The following is a 14,675-nucleotide window of genomic DNA, read 5'->3' as shown; positions in this document are numbered from 1 at the left end:
GTCCACTGTTTCATAACGATTTCGAAACGTTCAAATCGTCCAAGTTTTCATGGCGGATGTCGATCCGCGCGCGATTACTGCGAGAAGTTTCGATAGCTGCACGCGCGCGTCTGGTCCGCGCTTTTGGGAATTTCAATTTCTCGAGCCACCAGCATTCCAAGTCATTTTGATCCCCTCGTCTCAGCTGGAAATTTCGATATTTGCACACGCATCTGGATCGCAACTGCCACGACGGTTTCGAAAGTTTCAATTTCCCGAGATTTTCGAGTTCCAAGCTGTTCTCCACCCTCGACCATTTCCTACAGGAATTTCGATATCTATCAATTTGCCGTTGGCTACTGTTGCGCGACGATTTTCAGATTTCCTATTTGTCAAAATTCATGAAATTTTGTGATTCAGGATTTGATGCATTCGAGTTTTTCCAACCTCTTCCATTCCCTGGGATCTGAAAGGCGTTCGGTTTTCCATTTATTTTCCTTCCTCAGATCCGACTATTCTGTGGATTTTTCTTCTGCCTTTGAAGTATTTCCTAGCAGTAACAATAAGTTATCGATTCTTTCGAATCCTTCATTTATTATACTTATTTCCTGTAGATTGCCATCTCTCTTTCTATCCACAAAAACAATTATTTTCAAATTTCTAAATTCTCCAATTTCCAAGTTTTCTATTTCTCAAATGATTAGATCTCCAAATCTTCAAACATTTCAAATTTCTAAATTCTCGAATTTCCAAGTTTTTCATTTCTCAAATGATTAGATCTCCAAATCTTCAAATATTTCAAATTTCTAAATTCTCGAAATTCCAAGTTTTCAAGTTCTCAAATGATAAATTCTCCAATTTCTCAAATGATCAGATCTCCAAATTTTCTAATTCCCTAATTTTCATATTTCTAAATTCTGAATATCCAAATTTTCGAATTATCGCATTCGCATCACATTTGTATCGTTTCGCCAGCATCCCACTTTCAAATCTTTTCCACACTTGACAGAAGCCCCGCTCAACGATGTCCACTCGACGCAGCACAGTTTGTTATCGTCAGTCGCCATTGCCAGTGGATCTCTCGTTCCGTCGAACAATCGATCGAAAAATGAACTTTTTTTTTTTTTTAAACGCGGCCACTTGCAAAGCGCCACTTCAGCAGCGATTCAAACGAGTTTCAGCCAGGATTCACGGGCGATCCGATCGATGAACGCGACCCATCGACGCACCAGGGGAAACGTTAAGTCTCTAGCGACTGTTAAGCCTGCTTTCAACGACGAAAGCACCGACTGCGTGGCTTTGACGAACAGACGAGGCTCCCGTTTGTAGCTTTTGTACTTCTCATTCAGCGCCAGTGACACGTTTCCTTTACCACTGACGTATCAATTAACTCGCAAGTAATTAGTGCAGCGAAAAATGTCCGCGTACAAAACAGAGTTTTACCAGATTTCGCGAATCACGTTCCACGCAAACTATTTCTAGTTCACAATACCAATTCTATTTTACAACAGAATTATCAATCAGAACAATTGAGAAATCCGTCAGATAGAAATTTTCAATTTTCTTAAGCAAACATCGTAACTGACGCCATGTTGTTGCCCAAGAAAGAATTAGACCTTTGAAAATGCCCAGAATGGCAGGAGGAGTGGAAAAATTCCAACTGCAAGCAAACGAAAGACTAAAAGAAGAACACGAAGGCACATTTTGTGACACGTAAAGAAGAAAATGGAACAAGTTAATTGCAACACGATCGAGACAAGCGTGTAACGTCTGGAATGTTCTCCTCCGTTTTAATTCTTCTTCGAAGTGGTAATTACCGAGTGGAATTAAAGCTAGTCAGTTCCATTATGGCTCGCAGGAGATATGGCGGAATCCACTTAGCCGACAAAGGGACGTGGACGTAATCGCGCGGTTGATGGCCCGCTGTCCCGTCTATTTCTACGAACGTTTGCGTGAAACGACGGAAATTCAATTGGAAAGATCGAAATCTCTCTGGTCAAAGGGCCAGAGAGTCCGTCGCGGCGACCAGCGCAGACATCGGTAATTTTCGACGGGTCCGCGAAGCACTCTTGATTGGACCGACTTGTAACAATTTCTGTAGCGAATAGAAAGTTCAGCGTCGTCGACGAGCAGGTTGGTTAACTCTGGTTCCAATTGTTCCAAGGAAACTCGCGAGACGTTCCACGGGACGTCAAATGTTTCCTGACAATTTCAATAATGCTCGAACAGAATTTTATTTCGTAAGAAAAGTATCGCGTTATTAAAATTCAAATTAAAACGTGACAATTCTTAATGAAATATACTAACTCCTTCGTTTGTAATTAATAACTTCATAGAATAGAAAATTTCTAAAAAATGAATTATAAAATTTCTGCAAGAACTTACGAGTTGGTTAATACAAAAATATATATATATTATATAAAATTGCAAAATCTCTTTAAAGAAAATTAGCAAATGGCCATATGTACACAGCGTTAATCGTGGCACACTATAAATCTAAAGCAAGAAAATTTCTAGAAAATGAATTATAAAATTTCTGCAAGAACTTACGAATTGGTTAATAGAAAAATATATATATTATATAAAATTGCAAAATCTCTTTAAAGAAAATTAGCAAATGGCCATATGTACACAGCGTTAATCGTGGCACACTATAAATTTAAAGCAAGAAAATTTCTAAAAAATGAATTATAAAATTGCTGAAGAAAATTACAAGATAGTTAATAGAAAAATATACATATATTATACGAAATTGCAAAATCTCTTTAAAGAAAATTAGCAAATGGCCATATGTACACAGCGTTAATCGTGGCGCTCCTCGAGAAGCGTCATCATATATTAAAAGAAGCGGATTCTATAGTTGAACGTCTCAATTTAACTCCGCTGTGCATTCGCACCACCGATTCGACTTGCGACTTAAACGCAAGATTATCAAACATTCGCGATTGCGCCCAACGAAAATAAACGAGCCGCGCGATTCGAACTCGTTCGCGTGGCAATTGGTTACGCGTGCCCAACGCGGTTTGCCATTATTCCTCTGCGTTTAAGTATCAGACGCGCGTGCCGGACGGATTTGTTTCCCCAGAGTGTTGTTCGCGATCAACAAATTTCTCGCATTACTCACAGACGACGCTTACCAGCGTTACATCAAACAAACAGTGGTCCACGATGAGCCACGCTGGTTAAAACGGAACCGTGGACCCGTGAAACTGTTCTCAGTGCTGTTTTCAGTGCTTAAAGAGGCGTCTAACATCGCCACTGACCAGCTGCTCGTTTTATATAGACCTATGACTATTCGATTGGCCATTATTCACTTGAGAGAGACGTCCACTATGTTCTCTGCAGACTTCGAGCGAGGCGACATCTTGGAAGACGCCTCGAAGACGAATCTTGGAATCTCTTCGAGGGGTTGGATCAGGTTAAGCGAGAGGATTAGAAGAGTAGATGATTCTGATGTGAAGCGTATGATTTATCATTGACGGAAGACGGATGGTATTTTCGAGTATCTGAGTACGTTTAATTGTTGAGATATGATTGATTGATGGTTGCGTGGATTGGGAGCTGTGTAATTGAGAGATTCGAAGTTTCGTGATGCAGTATTGGAAGTTAGAAAGTCAATGTAAAGAGTGTCATTTTGTGAAATGTAAAATGGTAAGAAAGTCGAAGAATGGAGATTAGAAAATGTGAAATGATACAATTTTATAAAAAAATCGAGGGTTGAATGAGAATTGCTCACATTTAAAGGTGAAACAATTTTATAAAATTTCTTTTGTGCGATTATCTGTACTTGTGAATTGGAATATCATTAACTACTGTGTTGCTATTTAATGTTACTCGTTAACGACGCAGTATTGGCTAGGATGCTGATTCTAAATCGTATAATTACGCACGCTGAAACTACGCGTGCATTGTTCCCTATCAGTTCCCTCTGTTTCCGTCATCCGATCGAATGCTTTGCTGTGACTACTCTGATAATTTTTCACGAAAGCCAAAGAAAGAAACGAGAAATTTTACTATTTCTCTAAATTCCACAATTTCCAAAAAATTGCATTAAAACAGTAAAAAGTTTAAAAAATGTTGCATTATGTGTTTTATTTATAAAAGCAGACTATGAATTTTAGCAAAGATATTATCGATAATATATTTATATTAAATTCTTTAGATTTTTATATTATTCTTTTCAACGATGATTTCTGTATACAATTTGGATTTCTTTAAATCCTTCGAATCATATGCGCATATACCCATCTGCACGAGAACAATGACTCGAACAATAGTTCAGCCTGCTGTTTCCACGCTTGAGTATTATCTATCGAGGTTATGCTACCTTTTGTACGCATGCCTCCTTCTGTCATTCTCCCATTTTCCGTATCTTATAGAAATATCTGTCGTACGTACTGACATGTTAAAAAGCAAGAATTAGAAGATAATAAACTCTCCTTAAGTTGAACAGAACTGAATGAATATTTCAATTTTCTGTAAATGTGAATATTTTTTAGCGAAACTTCTCTGCAATTCTTTAGCATAAACAATCGTTCGAACTTACCAATACTGCAGAATGTTCATGACGCAACGCCCAGTTATCCAAATGGTATCTACAAAAAATAAGATAAATTAATATTTAGTACATTTGAATATAATAATATTTAATATCAAACTTCACAATTTTAATTATCAAACATTGAAAAGAAAATCCTTTTATCCACGAAATTCAATCATTAAAAAAACTAAATATTTACTCGATATTATTGTCAAATAAATTACTATTACCTTTGCAATTTTAAATCATAAACAATTACATTCTAGCGTTTTTTTACCTACAATGTATACTTCAAATAAAAAGTACGCTCTCGCGTTCCCAAAACCATACACGGTATTCAAAACCACCCCTTTCTCCCACTCATCCGATCAATTATAAACAAACTCCACAGGATGGACGCATTGAAACGAAAATCCTTTCATCGACGAGTTTCAACGGATCGAAAGAATCGAATCGAACGGGAGAGGGGCTTCGAAACTTTTTTCATCCCATCATTTAAATTCTCCCTCGATTCAGACGCGGATCGAGCCATCGAGCGAACGTCGACGCGACGTCGAATAAAATCGACCATGGGAAGCGCGTTCCGCGTCGAGCCTCGCTCTTCAATCATTCGACGATCCAACACTGTGCCATTGTTAATTGCCCCTCTCGCGTACCTCGTGTCCGGCACACGGTGTTCAGATTAATTACCGGAATCTATTACGCGTCCGTCGATCGTTGTAGTCCGTCTTTTATAGCCCGTCATCGCCACGCGACCGCCATTCGCAATGTGGCCCAACCAAGAAGACGCGTTGTTCGACCCTTCGCGCTTGAAAGGACATATAACAACATCATTATTTGACTTACGTTCACAATTTGCTAACGAAACGAATCGAATTATCGCAATTCGACTTTGTCGTGAACTGAAAATTGTTTGCATTCTTTGCTTCGTCGAGGAGATCTCAAGTTGTAAGGCAAATTTGAAATGGCAAAGGGTGAAAAACGAAGTGTTTAAGTTTCTTGGTTCGTTTGAGAGTAAATAAAAGAAGAAATTTATTTTACTAATGAAACTTCTTTTTCTATTCAAGAAGACGCGTTGTTCGACCCTTCGCGCTCGAAAGGACGCATAACAGAGTCATTTGCTTTACGTTCACAATTTTCTAATACTGTAATCTGCTAACGAAACGAATCGAATTATCGCGATTTGATTTTGTTCTTCTGTCGTGAACTGAAAATTGTTTGCATTCTTTGCTTCATCGAGGAGATCTCAAGTTGTAAGGCAAATTTGAAATGGCAAAGGGTGAAAAACGAAGTGTTTAAGTTTCTTGGTTCGTTTGAGAGTAAATAAAAGAAAAAAATTCACTTTACAATTGAAAGTTCTTTTTCTATTGTTACGCGCTACGAGAATGAACGTTTCTAGGGAATTCGATTTCTATTTTGTAAGTGAAATGTTTGAGCCCTCGCTGCGGTGGTAAGTCTGGGTCGAATTGAACGGAGACAGGGTTGACAGGGTAAACGACGTTACGCGGTTGCTTCTGGAAATAGATTTGCTGGTTTTCTTCCAAAGACACCAAGACTCGTATTGTACGAGTTTATAGATACCTTTTTTTACGTGAAACTTTTCACTTTTGTTTCTTACATAGTTGAAAATGAACAGAGAGATAGTTCAGAATTATACGATTATATGAAAACTCTCGATATGATGTGCCATATTGCGTTCTGATAATACGAGATTCTGCTATGATCAATCTTAAAACATTATAAGTATATAAATAATATTTTATATAATATCCTTATTATAAATAATATTCCATACTAAGCCATAAAAATACAAATAAAGAGTAAGAAATACACACGTACCAACCTGACGTTAAAAAAATAAGACGAGGCTGATGACAACCATTTGGATCGCTGCAATCTTCAAAAGACATCGTATTAAATCGTAAATTCGCATTGAATGGGAATGTTGTTACAGTGTAGCTCGCAATCAACGCTGGCAATCCTCAATAACCGTCTTCTTTTCAATGCCAATAATTGCTGCCGTTATCGCGGCGAATGTCACAAAGAAATAAAAAGATTGATGCATCGTAGCGCGTCAACATTATTCACTCGACTGGGTCCAAGGAGAAACTCCTTAATGGCCAGACACACTCGTCTGCACGAGACCTTAACTGTTGGTACAGCGCTGGTGTCTTAGATGGTTTTAACGTATAAGCAATTTCTGTTTGTATCTAGTTTTCATTGTATCCAGCGTAAATAAATCGTGTCCAAGAACAGAACTCTCGATTGAGGATAAACTTCCACGCGAAAGGATGAGACATCGCGGTGATTTAAATGATGATAGATTAATGCTGCAGCTCTTCTTGTTTGCGTTACTACTTGACGCAAAACAACGAGTCCCGTCCAAACTATTGTAGCTTTCGAATTAATTAACCATTAAAGGCCACTAAGAAACTACCTCCACGGTGTACGCGGACATTACCTATTATTTACGTCGTATTTTTTGCTACCCGCGTTGTTTACTTTACGCTCCAAGTGGTGCGACAATTTTTTGTTTCCATATTGAATTTCTTCTTCGACAGTTTCAGTGCTCGAAAACTATTTAAATAACGTCGAACCTGACACGCTTTCCAGTGAACGAGGTTTAGATGAATTTAAACAGTGAAAATTATTGGCACTGACAATTCAGCAAATTTTCATCGTACATTTTCAAAGTTTAAAAATCAATATAAAAATCATTTTGAATGTACCACTATTCGAATTGCAATTTCTGATATTATAATAGAATCGTCGAGGATTTTCAACTTTTACATTCAGCGGTTGCTCTAAAGATTTCCCCTCGCATTTTCAAAGTTCAAAAATCTCGAAATAAAAATCATTTGGACTGTACGACTATTCGAATTTCAATTCTCGATATTATAATAGAATCGTCGAGGATTTCCAACTTTTACATTCAGCGGTTGCTCTAAAGATTTCCCCTCACATTTTCAAAGTTCAAAAATCTCGAAATAAAAATCATTTGAAGTGCACAACTATTCGAATTTCAATTTTTGATATTATAATAGAATCGTCGAGGATTCTCAACTTTTACATTCAGCGGTTGCTCTAAAGTTTTGCCCTCCCCCGCGCAGTTTTCGAGATTCTGGCCGCTACAGTGGTTTCTGGGAAATTGATTTTCGCCTGCCGCGCAACTTTTTCCAACCACGATGTGGAACTGTATTATCCGCAGCTCCCATTGTCCTAATATGATTTTATCTGTGCAAGCACACTATTATCCGAAACGTTTCTCTCTTCTCTAACGATCCGCTCTGTTCTCTTTTGTAACAGACCGTGGCATTGTCTACGAATTTGATTATACCGCGAAACGGTACAATGTACATCAGATATACGCGCAATTTTATATCGAAACGGGTAAATGATAGGAACAAAGCGCGAAACGGGACAATAAGCGAACGATAGATTCAACCGCGTGTTTTCGATGCGATTCAGCTAGTAAAACGTAAAGGATTCTTTGACGTAATCAGCGAGTATTATCGTACTGGTCGGTGCAACAGATAAAAAGAGTTGAAACAAATTTCACGAAATATTAAATGCGAGACCATTAAAGCGATTAGCGGATTCAAGAATTCAACTGCATCGCCCAAGTAATCGCATTAAGTTATTAAAACATAGCGGGAATTAATTTATCAAATGCTTCATCGTGCATAAAACGCAATAAATTTCGCAATTTTTTGCGATCCCGTTTAAAAGTTCGAATTTATTCGAACGTAAGTATTCGCGATTTAAAATCGCAATGAATGAAATGAAAAAACAGAGAGATGATAAAGTAAATAATTTTTAGAATTCATCTCGAAAGACAGAAGGATCGATACGCGACGAAAAGGTGTTATTTAAATAATGGTTTCTCCATTAGACTCGACCGTGAACGTTTTTCACTTGATCGTTTCATCCGTCGACTTTTCGCCACCCTCACAATTTTCTCCGAATCTTTTCGCTGCTTAATACCTCCTCTCTCGACGTCTATCTTTTAGACAAACACTCCTTGAACTTCCATTTCCTACAGAATCCTCCGTCTCGAATGCTGGAACGAACTTAGCCGCCATGATTCCACGGGGGCTCTCCACGAGCACTACAGTCGGCACTCTTTCATGTAATATTCAATGCCACGATCATCAGCGACTCTGCTCGCGATTTCAGCACCGCGTGGTAAAGGGAAATAGAAACCGTCAAAGGAAAGTGAAAATGTTCCAAATTAATTTCATTCTACTACCTCGCTTGTTTCGTGTATGTTTAGAAAGCTACAGACTTTAAAGAAAGCTCCAGAGAAAATCGAGCTGCATCGCGAGGTGATTTAAAGAATCGTTCCATTTCTCTAAAAGAAGATTTTCGTTTGCAAAATTTCGAACAAAATTCTAAATAATACAAATCGGTTCTAACACGAGAATATCGAATTATTTTATTAACTTTATGCAGTAATAAAAAGTTATGTAAAAGTTATATATTTATAAAGCTACAGACTTTAAAAAAAGCTCTAAAGAAAATCGAGCTATATCACGAGGTGACTTAAAGAATGATTCCATTTCTCTAAAAGAAGATTTTCGTTTGCAAAATTTCGAACAAAATTCTAAATAATACAAATCGTTTCTAACACGAGAATATCGAATAATTTTATTAACTTTACGCGGTCTTGTATCAGATAAAAGTAAAAAAAAGGTTACGTGAAAGAGTATTAGAGAAATACCTGCGGTACTGTTAAAAATCCACGAGTACTTGCGGTGAATGGCGAGCGTGAAAGAAATTTAATTGCTGGGCCGTTTTTGGCGAGCAATTAAGAGGGATAGGCGAAAAAATTCGTGGAACCAGGGAAAGAGTATTTTGAGTCAGTGCCCAGGGAAGCGAGGCGAGCTTTTGGACCTGGTCCATGCATCATTTTAATGACACGAGTGTCGCCGAACGATGTAGCCCGATTTTAATGCGATTTTGGCAGCAGCCGCGCGCGTAAATCGTTACCGGTCACGATTTCAAAATAAATTCGATCCGTAAATATTCGAGATGCGTCGGAAAAAGAGCCCATCGGTGGAACGTTCTATTATTAAACTGTAAACAAGCAGGATTTAATATAAACTCGTAATTAATTCATCGCGATACATTTCGACGACGTATCGCGTTGCTCTTACAAATGAACAAATAATCCTTGACTCGCACAATACAACAATTAAACATACTTTTTTATTTCTATATCTTCATCCTTTAACCAGCTTTTTACCTCGTCGAATGTAAAATTTCAATTGTAAAAATGTTCTTCTGAAGGATCTCGTGGCAGGATTCTTGTGAACTAGCACATTACAACAATTAAATATTCCTATTTTTTTATTTTTATATCTTCATCCTTTCTTCGTTGCTCTTATTTTTCACGTTTATCTATCCGTCTCGTTAACCAGCTTTTTACCTCGTAAAATGTAAAATTTCAATTGTAAAAATGTTCTTCTGAAGGATCTCGCGGCAGGATTCGACTAATTTTTCGGGTAAATCCTCGTAACGGGATAACGTTCGAGCTGCGAAAATGCAGTCGCGAAAATTTCTCGCTGCGAGATCGACGGGATTGTCTTTCCTGGCCGACAGGTATTTAATCACGAAATTCGCTCGCAGAGTATGGAATTAAAACCGAAGCGATATTAAAACAGCGACAATTCCGACCGTCGCGCTCGATCGATAACAGTTTCCGGGGGAAATTGGAATTTACAAAATATTCCCGGCAAAAATTAGCAGAGCGCTTGTGGCTGCTCTAAACGGAAATTTAACAATTATTGTTTGAAACTTTGAAATATGACTTCCAGCGTTTGATCCTTTCTAGCGCGTTTCGCTGCCATTTTCTTTTTTTCGTCCACTTGTGAACGTTCGAATGTTGCGAATCCTGCTGGGAATTGATAATTATAAATTTCGCGCAAGCTGTTGTATTTTAAATTGGTAAACGAGGTAATTAGATTTTCAGAGGAAATTGTTGTATTTTCAGTGAAATTGTTAAAAATTTTAATTTTATTGCTTTCATATGAGAAGTGAATTTTCAAATTTTTTCAAGATTTCGTCTTCAAATTTTTTATCTAACGTCATTTTGTGGAATATATTTCACGAAGGTTGAAATTTTAAACTTTAAATGAATTTTTCTGAATTGTGCAAATGGAATATCAAAAGCCATTTAAAGATGAAACTATCTATGTATGTACTTTGCTTCCAGAATTGTCTACAAAAGTACTTGTTACAATAAAAATCGTTAAAAATCCCTTTTAGCTAATTAAAAAATAGTTGGTCAAGTTTTTTAAAAGAAAAATCAACGAAAACCTTCTACACGTTCAAATAACACCTACGAAACCTGAAATCTCAAACTTCATTACTCGAATTCTAAATTTGAATTTCCCAATGAAACGAGCAATTATTGATAATTATTGGAAAATTTTCACGTCGATGCACGCATAAAACCAAATGTAAATATATACCTTTGAAACTTTCAGCGGTTAGTATACGATGCATACATGCAGCGCGAAGGAAATTGATTAAAAACTGGATTGTCCTTATTTGAATAAGGCCGCGCCCGAGTCGAAAACCCCTCTAAAAGTCGAATGGAGGGAATGCAAATTGGGGAACATCTCGGAAGAACCAGCTGAATCATAAATTTAAATAGCGAGAGAAGGAGAGAAAGATAAAGGCGGAAGCGAGGCAGTAAGGATCGTCGCAGCGTTTGAATTTCCCGCACAAGAATGTGCCACCATGTTTCCATTGCTATACGAGACCCACATAAAGTGTTACCACATTTTTCGTTCATTAACAAAATCCCTAACTAAACTGAAATATTTTCAAATCGCATTTTTTATAAAACAATTACAAAAGTTTCCTTTTGACGCACTTAATTTACAAGAATGTGCCACCATGTTTCCATTACTATACAAGACCCACATATAATGTTACCACACTTTTCGTTCGCTAACAGAATCCCAAACTAAACTGAAATTCTTTCAAATCGCATTTTTTATAATTACAAAAGTTTCCTTTTAACGCATTTAATTAGCAAAAACGAGCCTATTTCTGTCAAATGCAAGAACCAATAGAACTTTAACAGCAGTTAGAGCTAAAGTACACTAAAAGCAACAAAGAGAACCTTTGTCTTTCGATATTAGCCAAATTTTCTCAACTCACAGTGGCGTCAGAGATGCAAAAACTTCCACAGTTAACCAGAAGAGGCACGTGCATCTTCTAGCCCCCAACTCTGGGCCCATACAACCTTAATCCTCCCCTAATCCGTGCCACGAAGGTGGCGCGGTAATAGCGAGGCCGCGAAGTCTTCTGAAATCGGATAAAATTGAATCTCGCGTCTGGAACGTGGAACTAGCGAGAAATCCCAGGTACACGTTGGGGAATACATTTTTCAATCGCGAGAAATGAAAGAATTGCATCGTGGCAGACGTCAGGAATTCCTGGTACCTTCGTGCTAATCCACGACCAGGAATCATGCGGTTGTTGAAACTTTTCAGAGACCTTCCGCGGTGAATTGACTTTCTGTCCTTTTAGAAAAAAACTCGAAACTGATACGAACCAAGGGAACTGGGTTGCTGCAAGCAGCTGCTGAACGATTAGCTTTACCCAAATCCAGTGTAACTATCGGTGATAACTTATCGTTGGGGAGGCTTCCAAGTGTAAATTAAGTTCCTCGAAGTGAAGCGTTCTCATTAGGATCTACGCAGTGATGGTGACAAAGTGGACTTCGATTTTATAGGTTCGATGCTATAGTTGGTGAAATGCATGCTTGATTTTGTATTTAATCTCGATCATTTTTAAAATCACTTGCGACACTGTCTTTTAATCTTCATATCTCAGTGCCCAGGAATTTAATTGCGATAAAGTGGACTTCGATTCTATGGGTTCGATGCTATAGTTGATAAAATACACGCTTGCTTTTGTATCTAATTTGGATCATTTTCAAAACCACTTGCAACATTGTCTTTTAATCTTCATATCTCAGTGTCCAGGAATTTAATTGCGATATTAGTTGTTTGGTATGCAGCAAGTGACGAGATGATCTCACGATCTAACAAATAATTCATTCTATGATTATTATTATTATCATCGTGCCATTTAAAGTGTGAATGACTGTCTCTTTATATGAATCGAACGCGCGAGAAGTATTACAGCTACCATTATTTTAAGGATCGAGTGGCACGTTATAAACAAGAGAGCAGTCACGCTGAATTATCGCCATTTACCTACAATCGAGTTTCGAACGTAAGAATGGTAATGCTGTAAACGACACAGCCCATTAAGATAACGAGTAATTACCATCCACGGCCGGCTATCGTCAACCGGTTTACGCTTTTCAGCTCGCTGGACTTTTTTCTTCTTTTTTTTTTTTTTTTTTTTTTTTTTGTGCCACTTCTGCATCAGCGGGCGTAAAAACGCTTGCGCAAACAACCGCCATCTGCAACTGTGCTCGCGAGTTATAACCTTGTCTCGTTTTCTTGCCGCTACGCGCGGCGTTTGCGTGGAAAGTGTAAAAAAGATGTATTACCGCGTTATTTTCCTTTCAACCGTGGAGAAAGAGGATGACGAGGAGATCCTTGGAGAAGAGGCAACCCGTGGCTACCGCTAGAACGAGTTTAGTCTATAGCCGCTCTAGAAGTCGCTGCTAACCGTAAGCCTTTCCTCTTTTTTTAATCTCTTAAATTTCCTTGCGATTTGCTCATCAAGCATTATCAGAATACTACTTCTTTAAACGATTATAAATATAAAAAAGGAACACCTATATCTCACTATAACTACCATTAACTAATTCTTCTTCAAAACTGAACTTATACCATTTCTAAAAGGAACATTGCTTTCATACAAAGTGCTAGCAAGTAAGTTTGGATGATTTACTGTTCATAATTTGTATCTTTGTGATAATCACTGTACCTCGACTTCAACAGAGGGAATTCGCAGATCCTTGCATGAGTTTTCTAATTCTCAATTTACCATAATGACATTGACTATTGTACAAACAATTATTGACTACATAGCTTCCACTTTTCAGATGCTGCTGACTTCAGGTGCTTCAGACTTTTAGTTGCTGTTTCTCAGAGGCTGTATACTATAAGTCCAGATTGGTTTCACTATTGTACAATCATAAGTAGTTACAGTCAGACGCGCCAGTTTAGTCCTACAACAGACTGACTGGATCTGCTTACAGCGATTCGCTCGTATGACCGATACCTGCTCGTGTTCCGGTTTATTATTCAGCTCGTTTTTTAATTGCTCGACTAACCAATTAAAGTATCCGATTAGTATACAATGAACCGGAACAAATGGTCTGATTGCTGAGCAACTAAGCGGAACACGGGCAGTCAGATATCGCTACGTGAGTGAGTCACATTATTAGCGATAAGACCGATACGAGTGAGAGTTATTGGGATACTAACGATTAGGAATCGAAGTAGGCAGTTGGAAGTAATCGCGTGCGTAAGATGAGTCAATTGGGTTAGTTTCGAGATCAAAGAAGAGAAGACAGATTTTTAGTAATTTTTCTGCGTCTGAGTACTGACGATCCGTTTCTACTTGCTTCACGCGTTTCGCAAATTATTGTCAAAAGTTGCACTGTGTTAATAAACATTTTGAAAAAAATACTGGGACCAAAATGCGATGCGCTACCCGCAAGACAAGCGTTTATACTTTTAATTAACGGCACGGCTGATAGAAAATTCCGTGCGCGTGGAATCAGTGACCTGAAGAGAAAAACGAAACATTCCTGATTCATCGTTTCGAATTACGAAGCGCCAGCAGGCGAATCCAGTTCAAGCTGATTGACGTTAAGTAAACATTTCAGTAGGAGGGAAAAATCAGTTATTTATGCCCTTCCCATATAAAAACCGGACGACGGTGGCGACACAGTTCGCTGACGAGGGATACAACGGAATATGAAACGCGAAACAATAAAACGAGCCACTTGAATGCTAATGGAAATAACTTCGAGCAATAAATCAATCGAAATGCAAGCGGAGAGGATGAGAGAGAGGGAGAGAGGGATGGGCTGTGTTTCGCGGGCAACGCGATTTAGATGTTACTGATAAATTAATCTCTCGCGCAAGAATTATTACAACGGACAACTAATAAATCCTCGAGAATATACGATTTATCCGGCGGTGATGACCCGTCA

General features: G+C 38.1%; 1 protein-coding gene across 1 annotated transcript in view; it reads right to left on the bottom strand.

The window, feature by feature from the left end:
* LOC143430013 (octopamine receptor beta-2R) overlaps nt 1-14,675 on the bottom strand; it is an 80,361-nt gene that overhangs the window by 50,632 nt on the left and 15,054 nt on the right. Inside the window, exon 2 of the mRNA XM_076905968.1 lies at nt 4,526-4,574. The gene's annotated coding sequence lies outside the window, so the exon portion shown is untranslated. The remainder of the gene's footprint in view (nt 1-4,525; nt 4,575-14,675) is intronic.

This window comes from Xylocopa sonorina, chromosome 12, assembly GCF_050948175.1.
Source record: "Xylocopa sonorina isolate GNS202 chromosome 12, iyXylSono1_principal, whole genome shotgun sequence".
Lineage (NCBI taxonomy): Eukaryota > Metazoa > Arthropoda > Insecta > Hymenoptera > Apidae > Xylocopa > Xylocopa sonorina.
This window is presented reverse-complemented; position numbering and strand designations above follow the sequence as displayed.